Raw genomic sequence first — 19,283 nt, 5'->3', positions numbered from 1 at the left:
TAGCCGATCCGATAGAGATCTTTCTGCTGAGTCATCGTAATGATCGCAAGCTCAAAGAGAACCGTATTGATCAGCGTTCCTGGCCCGTCTCGGCTCAGACTCCACAGGAGCAAAGTGTGACCTGCTAGCCCTCCATGTAGCCAAGCAAATGACTTGATGAGTGCTCGAAGGAACGCTAATCGATAGCTTGCTGAAGGAGCAGATAGTCGCTTCGTGTACAATTTCTGGCACCTGTAGTGGTCTGATCTTTCACGTAGGCTGGAAAAACTATGAGTGGAGAATGGTCGATTTACCTAGCCCTTTTGGCTGCAACGCGAACACTGTCATGAAATGAGGTATACGTATTAACCAATACGTATACCTCATTCATTTCATACGAAAGATTATCATCGTATGAGTAAACAATTTCGTATTGAATGACCGAGCGAAATAGGCTATGCCTGTGTGGCTTGATAAATGCACACGTTACTATCTGTGCCTGGAGACTATCATCTAATTCGAGCCTAACATATATGTATTTCATTTTGCTAATTATAGCCTTGATTCCTGCTAGCTCTGGTACATTTTTTGATAAGCCTTTGTCGATGTCAGAAGCAACATTAGAGGAAGGCCTTTGAAGTAAAGCTCTTGGATCATTTGTGAATACATTTATAACTTATATATCACTTGTTGGAATGATCTCCGCGCGCATCGCCGTATCAACTTACATATATTACGGTACGCGGGGTCGAAGTAAGGTGTCAGCTTCGCTATTGTACCCCAAAGCCACCGGGCTGTTACTTTGCGAATCGATCTAAGTTGCTATCTTCTCTAAACTTAGTAAATAAGAATATGTCTTCTCGTAACTCTGAAGACAGCAATGTTTAATTATACGTTTAGATGATCTTACAGTGGCCTATGTAACAATAGTTTGTTATAAGCTTGATGCGCGTTAGAGCATTCTATGTGGGACGATTGGAAGTATGGATAAAAAGCACAAACGATAGGCTGCTCAGTTCGCTTCTCCACTATCGAAGTTTACGCTGAATCAATATCGTTATATAAGTTCGCTTGCTTCCAGCGATCGCCGCGACAAAGTGCTCGAGGCAATGGAGCTGGACGCGAATTCGGGCGTTCCAATAGGTTTAATTAACCCAAGCGTGTCAGAAACAACCTCGGGGAAATGTGGTAGCAGCTTTAAAATCAAACGCTGAAAACTGGATGGTCTTGCCTCAGCGTATCGCCACATTACTAGCACGTAGTAATTATCACTAGTGGTTCAGGTGACGTATTTTTCAACGGTCAACGGTTGTCTTAAGGATTTTTTTTTGACAAATGCTGTCGATACCTGGCTGGTCAGCTTCCGCAGTACGTTTTGCCTAAACTAAAAAATCCTCCACGCTAGGTTACCCTAATATATATACATATATATATATATATATCAAGAGATTATTCGCTTGCATAGTTTCAACTAAACATATATAAACAATAAGAAATTAGTTGAGCTGCGTAAAATTAATTGTTTCGGATACCTTGCCTGAGTGAAAGTATCGAGCAGGATTAGTTAAAAACAGCCACAGCTACGAATCCTAAGAGGCAGGTAAAGGCAATGTTATTGATAGTGGCTCGGGACTCATTTCTGGGTTAACCCATGAACTGGTTGACCGAATACAAAAACGTTTTGCAGACACAATTGACGCTTGCTATTTTCATAAATATCAAGGCAAACTGATAGATAAACTACAACGATACTTCTATTTATCAACAGTCGCTCTATTGTACTGTAAGCAGTCTAGGTCGACGGACGACCCAAAAACGAAAAGCAGAGCAGTGTTTTCAACGAGCTGCGCCGAACATGTTGAATCATCTATATAATAGGAAGCAGGAGTCATAGACTACAATAACTACTGTTTCTAGATGGTAATATCAAAGTCGTTAAAATTATTTAGATTTCAATAGCTCAAACAGACGAGCTCAGTTTACCTGATAAGAAAGTTTGGTCTTTTTGCTGTTAAGTACTGGGCATCGAAATGACACCCCAACCGATCTGGGTCCTCCTGAGGCTGCGAATTGAGAAAAATTTCGCTATGTAGTTTTGGAAGCCGCTATATTACAAACGGCAAATATTTGATAAGTTTTAAACTAAATAAAGTTTAACTTGCTAAATCGTTGAGAGGTGACGACGAAAAAATAGCACAGAAAAGTTAATATGGTATGAAATTCTACCGTATTTAGAAGAATGAACAATCAAATGACTTTCAGTTCTTTTGCCATTAGGTGCAACTTTGTCTTACGCCATAGTGTTTCTCTGTTTGAAAAATACAACAAAATTAATAATATGGCCACATAGTAAAACTGGCCTAACCAATTTAGATCAGCCAGCTAGGTAACTGAATAATCTGAGTTGGAGCCAAGGCCAGCCATCATATAGGATGCCAAGTAGAAAAAATGTACGAAAGAAACGCTCGAATTAATTGTTTTGGTGTGTGCAAACGGCCCTTGTGCAGATGTCCCGTATTTCCCGTATTAAAGTAAGTCCCGTATTAAATAAGACTGCCGACAGTTGTTAGGTTCAAATCAGGAACTTCAATTATGGGCCAGACTTATCATAATGGTTTATGTGTCTCGTGCGAATCCTATAAGATGAAGAACAGTGCTTTTTTTTAATCAGTCCTAAGTGACACGAGCGCTCTTTGATTGCCACAGTATAACGAGATAGACTCTATATACGCACTGTCCTTTGATTTATGTAAAATATATTCATTTAAATAAAAAGCTATTTGTATCGCACTAAAGTTGCTCCATTGTGGTATAGTACACTCTCTCGGTTAATTTGACATGATTGTGCTAACCGGAGCTAATCCCAGGTGGCGAGCATATTTACATGCACGGTCTATTCATAGCTGAAATAGTCTTTAGCCGGCAACAGAAGACGTTTAACTGAAATTACCTTACCGAAGAACAAACGACGAAGAACTATAAGCAAGCAACCGTACTTTCGCAGAAGCCACTGTCGAACATCGTTCATTGACCAACAGGCTAGAGAACAAAAGGCCCAATATTAAAAGCTTCTGACATGTACGAGCTACCGTGTTACCAGTAACTATTTCCAGATTGTGTATTCGAGACATATGTATATATATATGATTATTTATGGCGTGATAGCCTTGTGTATTTTCCGATACGTTATGTAATGTGTATCGTTTATGACACACAATACGTTTACCAAGGGATGACTTCGGTCCAAAAACAGTGAGCAAAGAATTCTACCTTAAAACTGATGTATTCATAGGCGACCTGTAAATATCCGTGAATGTAAGAATAAAACTGCAAATTTAGGAGCCCGTACCAATTCAGTTTTGTCTAGCGTATATGAGTTTCTAAAAAATGCCCATATAGGATGTGACAAGCCTCTCAGACGAACCATAAAGAGAAAAACAGACTTCCACGTAGCTGAATGGCCCGATTTTCCTAGGTAGAATATCTGTAAAGTCCATAGGACTGGTTAAGACTGAAGCAAAGGGTCCACATAAAGCACTATAGTGTAAAGTCATCAATTTTATTTTATGATATTTTCCCTAATTAAAAAAAAAAGACGAAAAAGCATATTACTACGATATAATAATATACGCGTCTTTAAGTCTTAGATCTGTTTTGTAACATCTGAAGAGCAACGTAATGGCCAGTAATATGAACACAGGGTGTGCAATTGACGCCTGAACGTACGTTTTTTCATTCATGTGTACTTAGTAACTTAATAAAGTAACGAATTAGAAACAGCTTAAACTGTCGTAATTGTTTCAGTGCTTTCGGACAACCCAGACAAATCTGGCAACGAGTTACTGAATAGTCTAAACTATATTGGGCGATTGACGTTTTCCAGGGAGCACTTTCTATTACTGTAGTAACTATTTTGTTGTTTTTTTAGAAGATTTCAATGTTTTTTTTAAGGGCCCTTGAAAACTATTGCCTGATTAGGGCTATTAATGCTACATTTGCTTGCTTATCTGTCGTAAATAGCATTAGGACATTTGGCCGATTTTTTGCGCAGTAACGGCACGCGTACTTAGAAGGACGTTAATTTTAGAGAAAGCGTTTTGTTCAAAAAATATTTTTAAAATTATATATCTCTCGTAATAGCTTTCCTGACAAATGTATTGGGTGATAAATTCGATTACGCTTACCATTGTGCTATAATAACAGCTATAATGGCAATAATTATCTCGTTGATCAGCTCCAAATTTAACGACTTTCTTAAATATGTCTGATGCTACTGCAGAAACCCCGTTGATCGGAGAGGAGGTTCTCGTTTAGATTTTTCCTTCCAAAAAGCCGCAACGAAAATACTCTCGCATAGCGTGCTCGCACAAACGAATTGAGAACACCGGGAATGACCTACTGATTGAGATATTTTTTCAGAAAACATATTATAGAGAAAGGAAACTCAATGGCTTTCACATTTAAATATATTTTAATTAAATATAACTATTCGAATTTATTTTAAAACTGAATTTATCTTTTTAATTATGCATCTATAGATAACGACTGTCACCGACTGATTATTGTAAGCAACTCTGAAGAGAGACGATCACCGTTGTTGAATAATCCAAAAGAACGAGGCGAAGTACCTAATGGACTACTGATGCGGGAAAATGTTTGTGCGGTTTCGCGCGTAGTGCTTCCTTAATTTCGTTGAGCAGTTCTTGCTCCAGATCTGCTATTGGATCTAACATTTAATGTAACACGTGTCTGGAACGACGCATCGATGCGTTTGCGACAGGGCAAACTTTAGTCACGTAAATATGATAGTTGTACACGTGATTTTGAAACATCAACGCTTTTCATCACCAGCTAGACTAATGCTGTACCTGGTAACTTACAAAAAAAAAAATCACTAGTAGCTATAGCAGTTACAAGAACGCAAGCAGAAACGGCATTGAGACTGATGTCGACTGCGTAGAATACTACTCTTGTTGCTGCGTTTCGACCTCTTTGCCGATGAACAGCACCGAGTGAAATACTCATTTTTAGTAAAGTGTTTACCGAGCATCACCCCCTATCGACCCTTTTACTCAGACGTATATAGTCAAGTTTGCAGTTGACAGGCGCTCGATTAAAGCCGTAAGTCACACAAATTTCGGAAAAGATAATGAATAGCATAGTAAATATTTTAATTTGCTTTTATTTAAAAGTATATAAAAAAAATCTTAATGTATTTAGGCACATACTGCAATCTATTCTATTTGGTATCCTTGCACTTCAGAAACCTAGTCGCGAAGGAATGCGTTCATCAGACTATCTTCAGCTGGATACGGTGTTGAAAGACAGCGTTTTTTTTTCAAACGTATTCAACACACAGTGCAGAGCTTACTGGGCGGCACGGTCAGGAGTTCGTGCCGAAATGATTAGTGTTGTAGGTTTCAGCCGGTAGACAGGTGGCGACGTAGGTTTCCCGAACGACCTCAACGAAGCGTGCATTAACTGACGTAACAGTGGTTCCAATATGCATTTGTGTCTGCTGGTTTTCCACTCATGTTCTTGTTTAGGTTGAGAGAAACGACTATCATCTCTTATGACCAAATCCTGTAATTAGATGAACTCATATTACTTACACATGCATTTTACCGGAGTTACAAGTTACTCCTAGCAAGCACATTGTATCGGACAATTTTCTAACGGCAAATGCTAAGGCCAATAGTATATATGTGGTTTATGTTTGAAGCGGATAGTCCTTTGTTTACATAGGCCAGCGCTGCATTTACTGGAAACACGTTACAGGAGGGTTAGAAAGCACGAATCTCCATTAGCGCCACTCGATGCAGAGGGCCGCACGTCATTCCCTTTCGCACCTGTTCGGAAGCAATACAATGCTAACAAGTGCGAGAATGACGGTAAATAATTTGTCACAGGAATTAGCAGACGTTGTTCTATCCATTAGTCGACAAAAGTAGTGCTTCTAAACGAACGATCTATCGACGCCGAAACAGTAGCTGGCGTCGTAATCAAATCGGCGTTCTTAAATCTTATTTTCGTTTCTATTGAAATTCTTATTACGTAAATGTTCGTGTTCGAGATTATTTTAAGGATAAATTGGATCAAAACTGAATACTATTCATTCGTATCAGGTTCTAGATTTTTAAATCTAGAACCTGATAAAAGTTGACATTGACGTCGCGAGGCTCACTTATAGTTGGCGGTGGCATTGTAAACAGCTGAAGAAAGTGTGTCGTTCTTTCTTAAAGGAAAATCCGAGTGCTAATAATTACTATTCATCAGCTGCTGAACATACGGTAATTATTTAGCCCTACGACAGCGGCTTCCCTGAAAGCCGCGAGTGGAGTATATACAAGGTATAATCCAATCAGGCAGTATGGGGCTTGCAAGTCGCCAGAAGCCGTAACTACATTCGTCGGTATGATTTCGTTACCATTAAAAGCACTCCTCTCTAGAGATTTTTCGTTTATGAATGAAGGGACAGTAAAGACGCGGCCACTATTTTAGGGCAGTAGGAAGCAAGGCCAAAGGTACCACAACTGATCAAGCATCAGTTCACCAGGTCCCGTGAGAAGGACAGAGAAATAAAGAGGGAAGGGAAAAGGAACCGGAAAGGAAACATGCGCTCACCCCACTGCATCCTAGTCTCCACAAGGCGAATGGATTTTTTTCTTAAAAATCTTGGCAACAGATTTGCGCATAATGGTCGTTCTTCTCTAGACTCTAGAATTGTTGAAATGTATTAATCCCTATCGAGACAACTGTCTAGCTTCTTCCTGACCTCCTTCTGTTCTCCAAAAAATGTGCTCCACCGTGTCCATTATCTCCGAATCACAGAGACTGCCAGGATCACTAGTGTGCTTTTCCATTTAAAGCTGCTGGTCATCAAAGAATCGATGACTGGTAATACAAACTTAAAATACAAAGCATTGGATCAGAGCAGGTAAAAAACTGTGCATTTATGTCTACACTAAATAAACAATGGCCCGTAGTATTGCTTGGGACACGATTTCCCGCTACAAGCCTGCAATAAATCTGTCTTGCAGGGATATTTTATTAGAGCGTCTACAGCTAAAACAAGGCTACATAGCGATGCGCAGATAGCAAAGAACCCTTATGGATTTAACGTTACTGGATCTTATTGTTCATCTATTAGTAAGACCGTTGTTGAGCCGTATATTACTCCAATATACGCTAAACGTTATACGTCATCACAAATACGTTCAAGGTAAAGCAGTAAGGAGTATTATATTTTTCTTAATTTTGCTCTCTGGACCATTATATAAGTAAATAGTAATCAGCTGTATGTCTTGTTTCGTAGTTATCATGGTGATTGTGGCCATCATACCGAAGTTTCTATTATCATTCATCGGAAGATTTCGAAGCTTTCGATCTAACATTTAAGTCATCGTTAGGAAGGGAAGCTCGCCTCGTTCGACACTTGATTTAAGCCGAATCTGCTATTGCTTACAGGTAACTATAAGTACCAAAAGACATTGCATTAAGCGTATTTTATTAAGATTTAGATAAACATGAGGAGCTACCTAGTCTTCAATTATTTAACTAGCTTGTTTAGATTTATGGCGTATGCTTTGACCTGTGCAGTTTGTTGGTGTATTACTGGTGACTTACCCCTCATCGACTAGAAGATTCCTTGTTTAGTAAAGGTTTCAAAAACTGGGCGGCTTCAGATTCGTCATACCCTAATGCATATTTTCTTTTGGAAGCACCTCTTTGACGTGAACGATTGTAGTTGAAACAAATAATTTATGTACTAATTGCGTCAATTAATATGGGTTTAACGTTATAACAACATTGTGTAATATAGACCAAACTTCATGGAGCGCATAAAAATCCAAACATGTTTTATAAACTTTTATTTATACTGATTTTTATTTAAAATTAATTTATTATTTTTATACTTGTATATTTTAATTTAAAGAATTTACCTCAACATTGTTAGAGTGACGGACCATAATGATAATCTGAAAAGACGAAGGTTACCAAGTGCCGACACGGTTCTTTGAAACGAATTTAAAAAGATTTCTATGATACAAACGTATCCAAAAGACCAAAGCAGGTTGACACTTGGAAAAAAAATAGGTGTTCATATACAAGTAAACCTCTAACGACTATTCGTATAATCGTCTCTGTGGTGGCATGTCCGAGTTTAGTCTGTTTCGAACCGCTCTGAGGGTTTAGAGATTGCGCGCAGGTTGCTACTTACGGTACGGCAGGACATATTACACAGAACTCGATACGCAATGATCGATTTGAGGAAATTAAACTGTCGTTTAGGTAGCGTACCCGTACCGTGCCGTAGTTAATCGCACCCATCGTGTAATACCCGTCATCGACAGGATCTCAACTAATCATTCCTAGTTTATCAAGTGTGCCAAGTAAATGACAATAATCAGAAAATCAGGATACTAGCATTTGCGGTCTGATTGGTGTCAGGATGTTGAGGAAAACATAAAAACCTTCCATAATCACAAAGAAATAGACTGTTTTCGAAGCGGCTGAGTCTAATAGTGACGCAAGACCAGCGTACTGATCCTTCTACTTTATCTGCTATGATACGAGTGTGTCAGCGGGTCGAAGTTCGTCGTACCTCCACTTAGTGATTAATATATTTGTGTTAACTAGTATTTGCAGTCTATAAAATGTAATAATTCAATTACTAATTACTAATTGTGTTACTAAAAGCGTGCTCAGCCTCGATACGATCAATATATTATATTGTTGCCAGTTGTTGAGATCTTTGAGCACTATCCTTGCATCAAGTGTCAGCAGCATGCTTAATGTATTCGAAGTCCATGTCGTTTACGAAACGAGCACATCGTCAAAATGAGGTATTGCGTTCACGGAGTACCGCGTCAACGTGAGATATACACTATGAAGAAATATTATCGATTGAATACAGACTGTTAAATTTGGATGAAATTGTCAGAAAGCCTTGACGGTTTTTGGCTTAAGCTATCGAAAGGTTCCTCATCCTCTCTTCCGATCGATTATGGCAAAAGCGGGTGTAGAGCTGGCCTTCTAAACGTGAAAGCATCATTAAAATAAAAAGGCGTCAGTGGCATCTTACAGTGAAGATTTTACGGAAGGATAAGTAGGAGGCGATACTTAAGCCTTTCTTCAGACGAGCTACCTATTGTCAGGAATATAACCGTCCACTTCGGTCTAATGCGGATCTGCGGTCAAGCTATCGTCAAGAATCTCGTGACAGAAATCTTGACGATCTTGTAGGATTTTAAATCAGATATCGACGACTCCTCTTTTGTTACCTTTGACGACGCTGTTGAGGGACATTGACAGCTGAAAAATGGTCAACCCAACTCTGTGGATGGCGCATGCTGTGAGTAGTGCGGTGTTGGATGCGGTGAATAAAAATTATCTGGCTGAGAAACGGACGTTCATGTTTCCTTTAGCTCGCTTTGCAAACGAGTGCCTTTCGAAAAACCCTTTTAAGAAGATCCCGTTCAAGCGCCCCGAATGCGGCACCCCAAAGGGGACAGCAAAAAGCTATCAAATTTATGTCAATTATAAAGCCCGCTTCGGCTGCAATTGACTAGCCGCAGCGATCTATAAGTTATACTACTTTGAATTTCTCAAATCCAGGTCAGCGAAGCTGTCATCGAAATTTAGCGTTTCTCATTCTACTCTGTCATGCAAACTAAGTTTCAGGGCTTCGAGGCGAACATTTCCCTAGGCCAATATGTATGTATATATATATATATATATGCACATTGGCCTAGGGAAATGGCCTATATCTAGATAAATATATGTGTGTAGGCCAGACATATTGTGCAAGGACTGAATTACAGTATCGGCGTGGAAATCTTGTAAAAAGCTACGTGGAAACTTTAAATTGTATCAAATAGGTGTCTTCTGATTTTTATCAAAATGCCTTTCAATGAAATTATACTGCTATATTTCATGTGTTTTAACTCAATAAAATTTTTACGCACGTCACCGAACACTCAAATCTCTTCTCCCACGTAACCGGTGCCAATTCGTTCATTCTCAATTCCGATCGCAGCGTACGGAGTATGCCTCATTTGGAAAGATCTTAGAATTTATAATAAAACCACATTAAATCAACCTTTCTCAAAAGTAACTCGAAATTGCCCCGCATATCTTCTAGCCGATTCGCCAGTGCCGTGCAAAGATCTACGTGGTGATTTTAAACTCTCAGCTACGGAAGCCTCCGAGACCAATCTTTAAAACTGGGAGCGAAAACTCGCAAAGGTCTGTGAGCGATCTCTTTGCGATGAAGAGTATCACGTAGAACGTGTCGAATCAGTCAAACAGATAAATCGTCAGGTGTACATCGGATCCAGCACAGAATATGCAGGAAACCGGGTTTTCACGAGCCTGAACGATATATGTAAGTGCCTCAGACGGAAGGGAAATTATGATAGATATCATACTGCTCGTTGCCCTCTGGTAGCATTTTTGGAACATCTAGCTGATTTCTTAATCAAATTATCTATTTTATAAATTCAATCTCATCCGTATAAACCATATGACGTAAAAAGTTCTAAATAGTTTTATTTACTCATCGTGATATTGGAGCACTTTGCTGTTGGCCCGTACACGGTTTTTGACGTCTAAAAACAAAAGTGAATATATCATATTTAATAGATTGATTAAAATGTCGTAGAAATTACTTCACAGAATAGTTGTCGTCTATGCATGAAATTTCGGAAAATATACTAAAATCCTAGTTCGAAGATTGTGAGCAAGCCACTTAAATCAATAAATGGTTCGATATTAGAGATAATGGTTTGTTTATTTCGATGTCTAACCTTTACTTGCTATTTGTTGCAACATGTTTTTGTTAAGACAGCTCATAATAATTCACAGTTTATTAGACGTTTGAAAAATACGTAACATACAATTTTGTCATCTTGTATGTAATAGTTTTCTTCGTGTGTGTAGTCTCGGCCATACTTTCTTGCAGCTATCATTTCGGTTGCACATTTTTTCTTACTATGCTTAATAAATAATAAAGAAAAGAGCTTTTATAAATAGGCATGGTTGTTGCACGGTGTCACCGTTACGTGGCGAATGGAACCGCGCGAGGAATCAGAAACTGATAATTAACTAAATAACGGCAATCCTACGACCGCAAGCAACTTTGTTAGGACGCAATCTTGCTTATCATCACTTATTCCGTTCGCGACTATTTTTTGTTGGGGGAAACTTGAAAGTCTGACAATGCGCGCGAAACAATTCGAATTTATTCTGTAGACCATGCGTTAGCAATATTCACACCTATAGCTACCGACCCCTTGAAGATGGCCGCAACTGTAGAAAAGCAGACAGTAAATCATGGATGTCATCGTACCCGTAATCGCTCCGCTTTACTCTTGCTCATCACTAACACAATGTTGAGTAAATCTCGAACGATCTTGTTTGTCTTTCCGCATTATTCAGTACATCTCCCACACACACACACGCACACACACACACACACACACACACACACACACACACACACACACACACACACACACACACACACACACACACACACACACACACACACACACACACACACACACACACACACACACACACACACACACACACACACACACACACACACACACACACACACACACACACACACACACACACACACACACACACACACACACACACACACACACACACACACACACACACACACACACACACACACACACACACACACACACACACACACACACACACACACATACACACACACACACACACACTAGCCGAGATTTTGGACTAAAAACAGGGCGAACGCAAGCATGCTTTTCTCGTGCTTCACTGCTTGTTTAGCTCGTCGTGCGCGGCGCTGTCGGAAGTTACTAATCAGGATTTGATGTTAGTAATCCGAATTTATGGAACAATATGCACGTCAGGCCACAATAAACTTTCGATGCTTATTGTTCCCATCTGCTGTTTAATCTGTCTACAAACAGATGTACAACTCACAGCTGTGCTGGTAATCAGGTTGTGAAAATTTCGAAAAATGGTTGGCAAAGGATTTATTGGCGGTTTGCAGTCTAGACGGAATTACATGTAGCACACATGTGGTATGATTTAGCCTGTGCTCGACGCCAGCAGTACAGTGGCAAATAGAAGAAGGAGTAATGGCTGTAACTGATTGAAAAATCCATATTGCTTTTCCTTTCTAAGAAATAATGCGAGTAAAAAATTATCATGCATAGATTATCGTTAGCCGCCTGCTAACTTCGAACGTATTTTGTTATCAAATTGAAAATTTAAAGTTACCTATATAAACTTATAAAACGACATATTTAGACCACTTTGAACTATCGTAGAAAAATATTGTGGCGCTTCATGATGTATGGCATTACTCGTATTTAAGCATTGGTTTCAAGGTTCATGGTGTGACAGTTTTAAACCTATTGTTTTACCGATTAAGTTGCGTCGAAAGGTGCTGCGGTATTACTCACACACACACACACACACACACACACACACACACACACACACACACCCACACACACACTGTATGCGCTGGTTCGTACTTTTGATTGACGCCTCGCCAGGACTTCTAGCCGATACTACATTTAGCGTAACCGCTCAAGGCCCCACGTAACGCCTACTTCTTTCTCCAACGTCCATATCAATAGCTGTAAGTATGATGATTCGCTTCTTCTGATCTGTCTTCTGATGAAAAGACGTAAGTACGAAGTGTGCTAGCGTAATCAATTTATATGCAGCTCATAAAGAAACCCGAAGAGCGACCCAGTCAAGAAACGAATCGATCGTTTATAATACATTGTATTAATGTAACAGTACGGAAATCCTCATGTCCATGCCATATTATGTTGATTCGTACTCTATTATTGCTTCTTACTCAGATGAATACAGAATAGAAGTGCTTTTATTTTACCATCAAATGGACACAACTGCATTGCCAACGAACTTCAAGCGAGAAGACTGTGACAATCTTATCGGCGTGATTGCTTCAGTATGTCAGATATACACAGTTACTTTGAAGACTACTATATACGTATAAGACGTAAACTCTGTTCCGTTTCTATGTCTGAAGCAAAAATATCAATTTCAAAACCTTCCAAACAAATTTATTGTAACCCGTAGCACCTCAATGGGGCTCCCGAAAACTCGACCGAATAGGGAAATTCGAGTCCGTGTCTCGCGGAGTGCCATACACAGTACGATTTCTGTCTTCTAACCAACGAACGAGTTTTAACGTTAGAAGTGATACACTGTCAATACCCGTTCACTGATTCTCTGATCAAGCCAATGTGGCAGTGTGACTGAACTAGCTCTCAAAAGAGTTCGATTATGTATAAGACGTAAAGTATTTTGTCGTTTCTCACTGAGTTATAGCGCGATCTTGTACTTGCATAGAACTTTTTATAATATGATCCTTCTCTAATTTCAATGATTTTCTTAATTTTATGTTACACGTATCACTCTCAGAGAGGTGCTGGCGTACTCGAATATGTACTTCGAATACTTTCTTTACCTAGAACAGCTAGAATTAGCTAATAATGCTAATTAAAAAAAATGGCAAAGTTAAAAAATGGAACTTTTTAAAATATGCCTTTCTGCACCTATTGCAGTTAAACGATAAGTGTACAGTCGATTTTTGTCCAAGGTATAAAGCGGCACTGCTCAATTATTATTTGATATAATATTAAGTTTTGAATGAATGATGTGTAAACACATCAAACGGTTTTCCGTTTTACGTACGAATGAGCGCCTGACCTCGTCGATAAAGCATTTTCGCGCATGATATCAGGAAGGGCGACATTTATTGACAAGAAAATTATCTAATTAATCAAATATTTGCTTCGTCTTTTCGTTAGATCAACCCGAAGGCTACTGATTTTGATCCTATTATCCCTGATCAAAATTAGCTCTGGCTATCTATAATTAAATGCGTATTGCTAATTTGTTACAAAGTGAATTCATTGATGAGCCACTTTCATAAAATTGCTGAACATATACAATTTCAGCTCATAGATCAAAAGTGTTTCCGTGATAGCTTATCAGTTAACGTTGTTATCTGGGTTTAAACCTGGGAATAGACATACTTCGTTTCGCCGGCGATACTAATTCGGAACAGAGAGAAAGATAGAGATACCACTGATAATGTTTATGTACATCACAAGTTTAATGTTGAGATTCCGAATTTTAAAAATATAAAGCTGCTTCAGCGTATCTTTATGTCTGCAAAAGCAAGAAATAACTTCAAAGAAGTTGCGCTTGCCTAACCCGTAGGTCCTGAGAAATTTCTACAAATATTCTGCTTTCTATAAATCTACTACTTGAAATAAAGCTTGTTTCTGTCCGAAGAGGAAGACACAGCAATAGCCTCTCACTGTCGTTTTGTCAAGATTAGCGTGATGTTTAGGTGTACCTAGTATTTATTCAGTGTTTCGTAGGGACAATTTCCATATACGACGTCCCAGTTAATGGCTCGAGTGTTTACTCTATAAATCCTGCATTCAGTCACGTCCGTCCTATGCTAGAGTTAGCAACCAGACAAATAAAATTATATTGATTAACTGTCTTTTTTCTTTATATAGATGGCCATAATTCTGACTATAAGAATGCAATGAAGCGGCACATACATAGGTATCTTCTCAAAACGCAGTTTTAAGTATAGCCGGCTATCAACCGTCACGATACCTTTAGGCATGAATAACGTACAGTGTCAATGTTTTTGTTAACCTTCTACGGACATATAATGGCTTAATAATGCCGTAAGTTTTATCGAACAAATAATGCGCTAGGGAATGGGTAGGAAAAATGTCGTTCATCTCCCTCCTGCTCATTATGCCCTTGCCACGTGTTTTTTCTTAGCCATCGTATTTTTTAGGTTACGTTTTTTGATGATATGATTTAGTTAAAATACATGGAAGTTACGATTTACATATTCATATTCAATAATTAACTGACAAGTTCAAACAGGCCTAGAAAAAAATTCATTGAAATTGTCACTACGTGTTGCGCTCCTGCGGTTGTTACTGCCACGTAGAAGATCTTCTACTATTGTGAAGTTTTACGATTCATATCCAAAGTAAAAACAGTAACAGGCATTAAGACCACTTGAAATGACGAACTTGTAGACCAGGATAATGTCGTTTGTTGCTTTTGATGTTTTCCAAATGCGAGACTGGTACAAAAACAAGCTACGACAACGAGAGGGGAGCGTGGTGACCTTGTATAGTTTCATCGGTGACGGATGGTAATGCAGCTCTTGCTCGTGGCTTTTGGATCACCTTCTCTAGAAGAACGAATGGTTACGAATATACAAAACAAACGCGTCAGAAGCCGTGGACGGCCCTCATATTATATAGCGCCAAAGCCCCAAAGGAAATTTAGGGTAATTTCTGCCGATGGCAAACACGAGAACGACGGTACATGTAAAAATCTAAAACAAATATGTTTTCGGCCTATCTTTAACCTATTACAGTATGTCAGCAGTGTAAAAATAGAAAACTGTAGATTTAAGTATATAGAAATGCTTTAGATAATAGCTTTTTGATAAACATACACAATTATAAATATTAATAGAGAAACTGTCTTTCTGTCGTAACCATTCTTACTTTTTTTTTATCATTGTTATTATAGTGAATATGATGATCGATTAGAAAGTCGATATTTATTAGAAAATTACGATATTAGGATATTTTGGACCATCCTGCTACTTTAAGGTAATGTTTGTTGTATTTTATAAGAGAGTTATTCAAGTTATTACATTATAATGCAAACATTACAATATAGCAGTATAAATGATTGTAATTGAAAAATAACGACACGATATATTGTAACATGTATAGGTCTTTGTTATGGGCGTGTCAAGAGGGACGCCTCCGCATTACTGAGAGCAGAAGTTCGCCCCGGAATCTCAGTAACCTGACGTTTTGCAAGACCACGTAGTGGAATTCGTTAATTCGGTTTTTACTCATGACATGCCAATAGGAGGCACTGAGGGGTCAGACGTAGGCCAGGAAAAGCTAGCGCCATTTTACGCGAGGTTTCCCATGGAATCGTTGTAGCAGCCAGAAATGCCTATCTCCTCTTTTACTTAATGCGGCTCGTAAAAGCTCAGTAGGTGTCAGCTGTTTCTTCAAGTAAATGAAGGAATTAATGTACAAGGTTACCCTATTGCCGACGAGGATCGAGGCGCCGGTAGCGAGTGATAGGCAAGCGGAAATTTCCTCGTTGTATAAAAAAATAATACCACCTAGTTGTAGTTTCCAGATTGTCTACTATCTTTTCAAAGGTGATCAGGGTTTGTTGAAGACGATATCAGTGTATGATAAATAATGTAACGCCGTCAGCGCATAGGAGCAGGTTCATCCTAAAGTGGCGCTTCTCTAATCAATTCGACAGATTTTGTTTGATAATCTCAAAAACGAAAACTAGGCTTACGTTGCCACCTTAAGCTACTCTTGAAGTTTGCTTATTCGTTTAAGTGTCTTGGTTCGCTTCTATTAGCCGGTGGCGGCCAGCACTTTCTGGATTTCTAAATCTTAACGGAGCAGGTTTCGCCATCTGAATAGGACGCACGGTCCGGTGTCCGTAACCGTACCTGGGAAATATTGAACGATGGTGTTTGTTCAAAGCGGACAGGCTAGGTTAACAATCGAAGTGCTTTTGACTGATGGCAACGCGGAGAAAGGCCGCAACAAGAACTATGAGAAATTCATTCGCCCATGCAGATATTCATGTCATAGCGCTAGGTGAGTCTCTGTGGGTCCGACACGTCCCTATCTAAAAATTTCATTTAAAGTGGCTGTTGCTGCAACTATGCCCCAGGCTTTTCGTGTGACAAACGCGCTGCCCAGGGTGTTAAGATCGCTTGTCCTACTCGATTCTATGTACGTCTTTCGCACCTTTGACTGCTCTTACAGCTTCGTTCTTATTATTGCTTTTACAGTGGCCGTCCGTATTGCACCTTAAACTTCGTGTTTATAGCCACTTTCTGACCGGTCATATTATCATATTTTGTCAAGTTTTTGATCAGTAGCGCCAGCTGCATTCAACTATGTAGCGAAATTGTGAAGCCGTTCGATGTGTGCTGGAATAACTAATTGGATTCTCTATAAACACGAGCCCTATATAAAATCTATATTAATGTAACTAGCAGAAAATTACACAAACGTTAAAATTAAAAGCAGTGTCAATCTTATGTCGGCTCCGGACTAATGAGAACAACGTTGCAATGAAACTTCATCGTCAAGTTTATGACTATTACAAAAACGATATTCAATAAACTATTGCGTTTCCATAATGAAATTGTGTGTGAATTCCTCTTGTTTGTAACCTCGAATACAAATTATCACCATGGGACACTGTTATCAACGTCTTTTCTCTCTCTTGTTATTAACATAGACCATGAAAACGCTGTCACTGTATGCTCGTATAGTTGCTGAAATTACTTGATATAGAAAAACGTAAAAACGTACGAAATGGTATTAAGAGTCTAAGAAAGAAACGAAGCTCATCTAGTTTGCTACAAAGTACATTTAGAATGTTTGTTCATCAGAAAACATTTGAACGAAGTTGACTCTTTACGTCTATCTATTTTTATCATGTTTAAACAAGCAAAACCTTACATTAGCTCATGAACATTTATAGTATCCGTGATTCGTGATACTGAAACGTATGTTGAGTTATTGGCAACCTATCTGAAGAACACAATTTTTATGATTTTTTCAAAGGAAAATTCAAAGAGGGAAAATGTAAAATCGAATCTTATCCACCTTCGACGAAGTCTCTCCATGGAATCATTTCAGCTAGTCCGTTCACTTCAAAGCTGATATTAGACAAATGCAAATTTCTGAGTATGGTCAATAAGATTCGGGTTATTGTAGAAATTTATTTTACCGAGGCTACAGCGGATCCCTCTTTTTTTGTGTTAAGTTGGCTTCACTGTAGCCTTAACTGAATGTGTACCGTCGTATTGTATCACCGCTGTGGGCGATTCGACACCTCCCGATACTAAGCTACCGAAATGAACGAAGCAGCACCCAGCCGATCTTATACAGTGAAAAGAAGCTTCAAATTATCCAATTGCTTAATCTTTGCCTTTTTTACTGATGGTTCATAATTATGGCCTGGCGTCAATTTCCACGTGGACCACAGTGAAACAGTACAGAGAGTCGCGTATAGTACAGGCTAGATAATGAGACATCAGGCTGTTTAAAATGAAAAAAATTTGCCTTATAGTTTATTCGCTTGTTAACTTAACAAGCAATTTTTTTCGAATCTTTGCCTGCCATTCGGAGCCCATTAGTAAGTTCTACGAACCGGCAGACGTCAAAAAGACACAGAGTATGTAAACGCACGCAGATATTCGTATAAGTACAAACGTCACGTTGTATGAGGCTGTTCGCTGCTAACCCATCATTTATCTATTTCTTGACAGAAGGTTGAGCAATAGCAACATTCGAATACGATTCTTGTGTACTACATCGATAATATGTGTGACCCTATTCTTGAACAGAAGTAACTTAACTTATCAGTTAAAGCACGAACAGATCCGCTTGTCTAAAGCGTGTCTTCTTCGAACTGTTTCGTAAGATCTAGTGGATCTAGAAATAAAAAATGTTAGAACTTTAATACGGCACCTGTAGTCATTCCGTTCCAGCACTTCCATCTACGAGATAGACCAGCAGAGTCTCTATGCCATTTCCACCCTTGAGCTCTAATTTAACTATTGTTTTATTAAATAAACATGTGAGACACATTCGATACCTCGCCTGGACTACTATAGATACAAAATCACCATATTCGGGATTTAAGGGCAGAATCACATATTTTCGCGATAATATCATAGTCTACTAGTTGGCATTCCAATTATAATCGAGAGTTAGGGAATACCGTATTTTGGATGCTAACTATTTGATCTAAGAAATGCGTTTGTTTACATCCTTAAGCTATTTCTCAAAACCAAGCCCATGTGAGTATAATGTGCTTGCTTTTTTATATCGAAAAAATAATGAAGATCTTTGTTATACTTCCCTTCAGGAGCTTGTCATTGATTACTTTATTATAGAGTCATCACTCGTTCTAGAGCGGACGTGAGCTACAAGCCATACGAACACGTAGTTAGATACGAATATGTGATTCTCAATGTGTAAGTGGAAATAAAGTCCCAGATAACTGAATTCTAACTTTCGAAGTTATTCCTTCTTACTAATATAAGCATGTAGTAGTGTAATAATATTAAATAATCAATCGGTATATGTATAGGGCTATAAGGTAAAGCTCCTACTGTCAGCTGTGCAACTTAG

At 38.8% G+C, this 19,283-nt stretch overlaps 1 long non-coding RNA gene across 2 annotated transcripts; it reads left to right on the top strand.

Annotated features, from left to right (window-relative positions):
* Nucleotides 1-5,524: 5,524 nt before the first annotated feature.
* LOC147758039 (uncharacterized) lies at nt 5,525-10,734 on the top strand. Of its 2 annotated transcripts, none has more exons than XR_015321298.1 (3): nt 5,525-6,269; nt 7,295-7,446; nt 10,124-10,734. It is a non-coding gene; the product is annotated as an uncharacterized LOC147758039 (long non-coding RNA). The 2 variants fall into 2 exon arrangements; XR_015321297.1 differs by having other exon boundaries at nt 5,525-6,916.
* Nucleotides 10,735-19,283: the final 8,549 nt, after the last annotated feature.

The sequence above is a fragment of the Varroa destructor genome, unplaced genomic scaffold (assembly GCF_002443255.2).
Source record: "Varroa destructor unplaced genomic scaffold, Vdes_3.0 BEIS01000002.1, whole genome shotgun sequence".
NCBI lineage: Eukaryota > Metazoa > Arthropoda > Arachnida > Mesostigmata > Varroidae > Varroa > Varroa destructor.
Note: the sequence above shows the minus strand (reverse complement) of the source record. Positions and strands in the feature narration are given on the sequence as shown.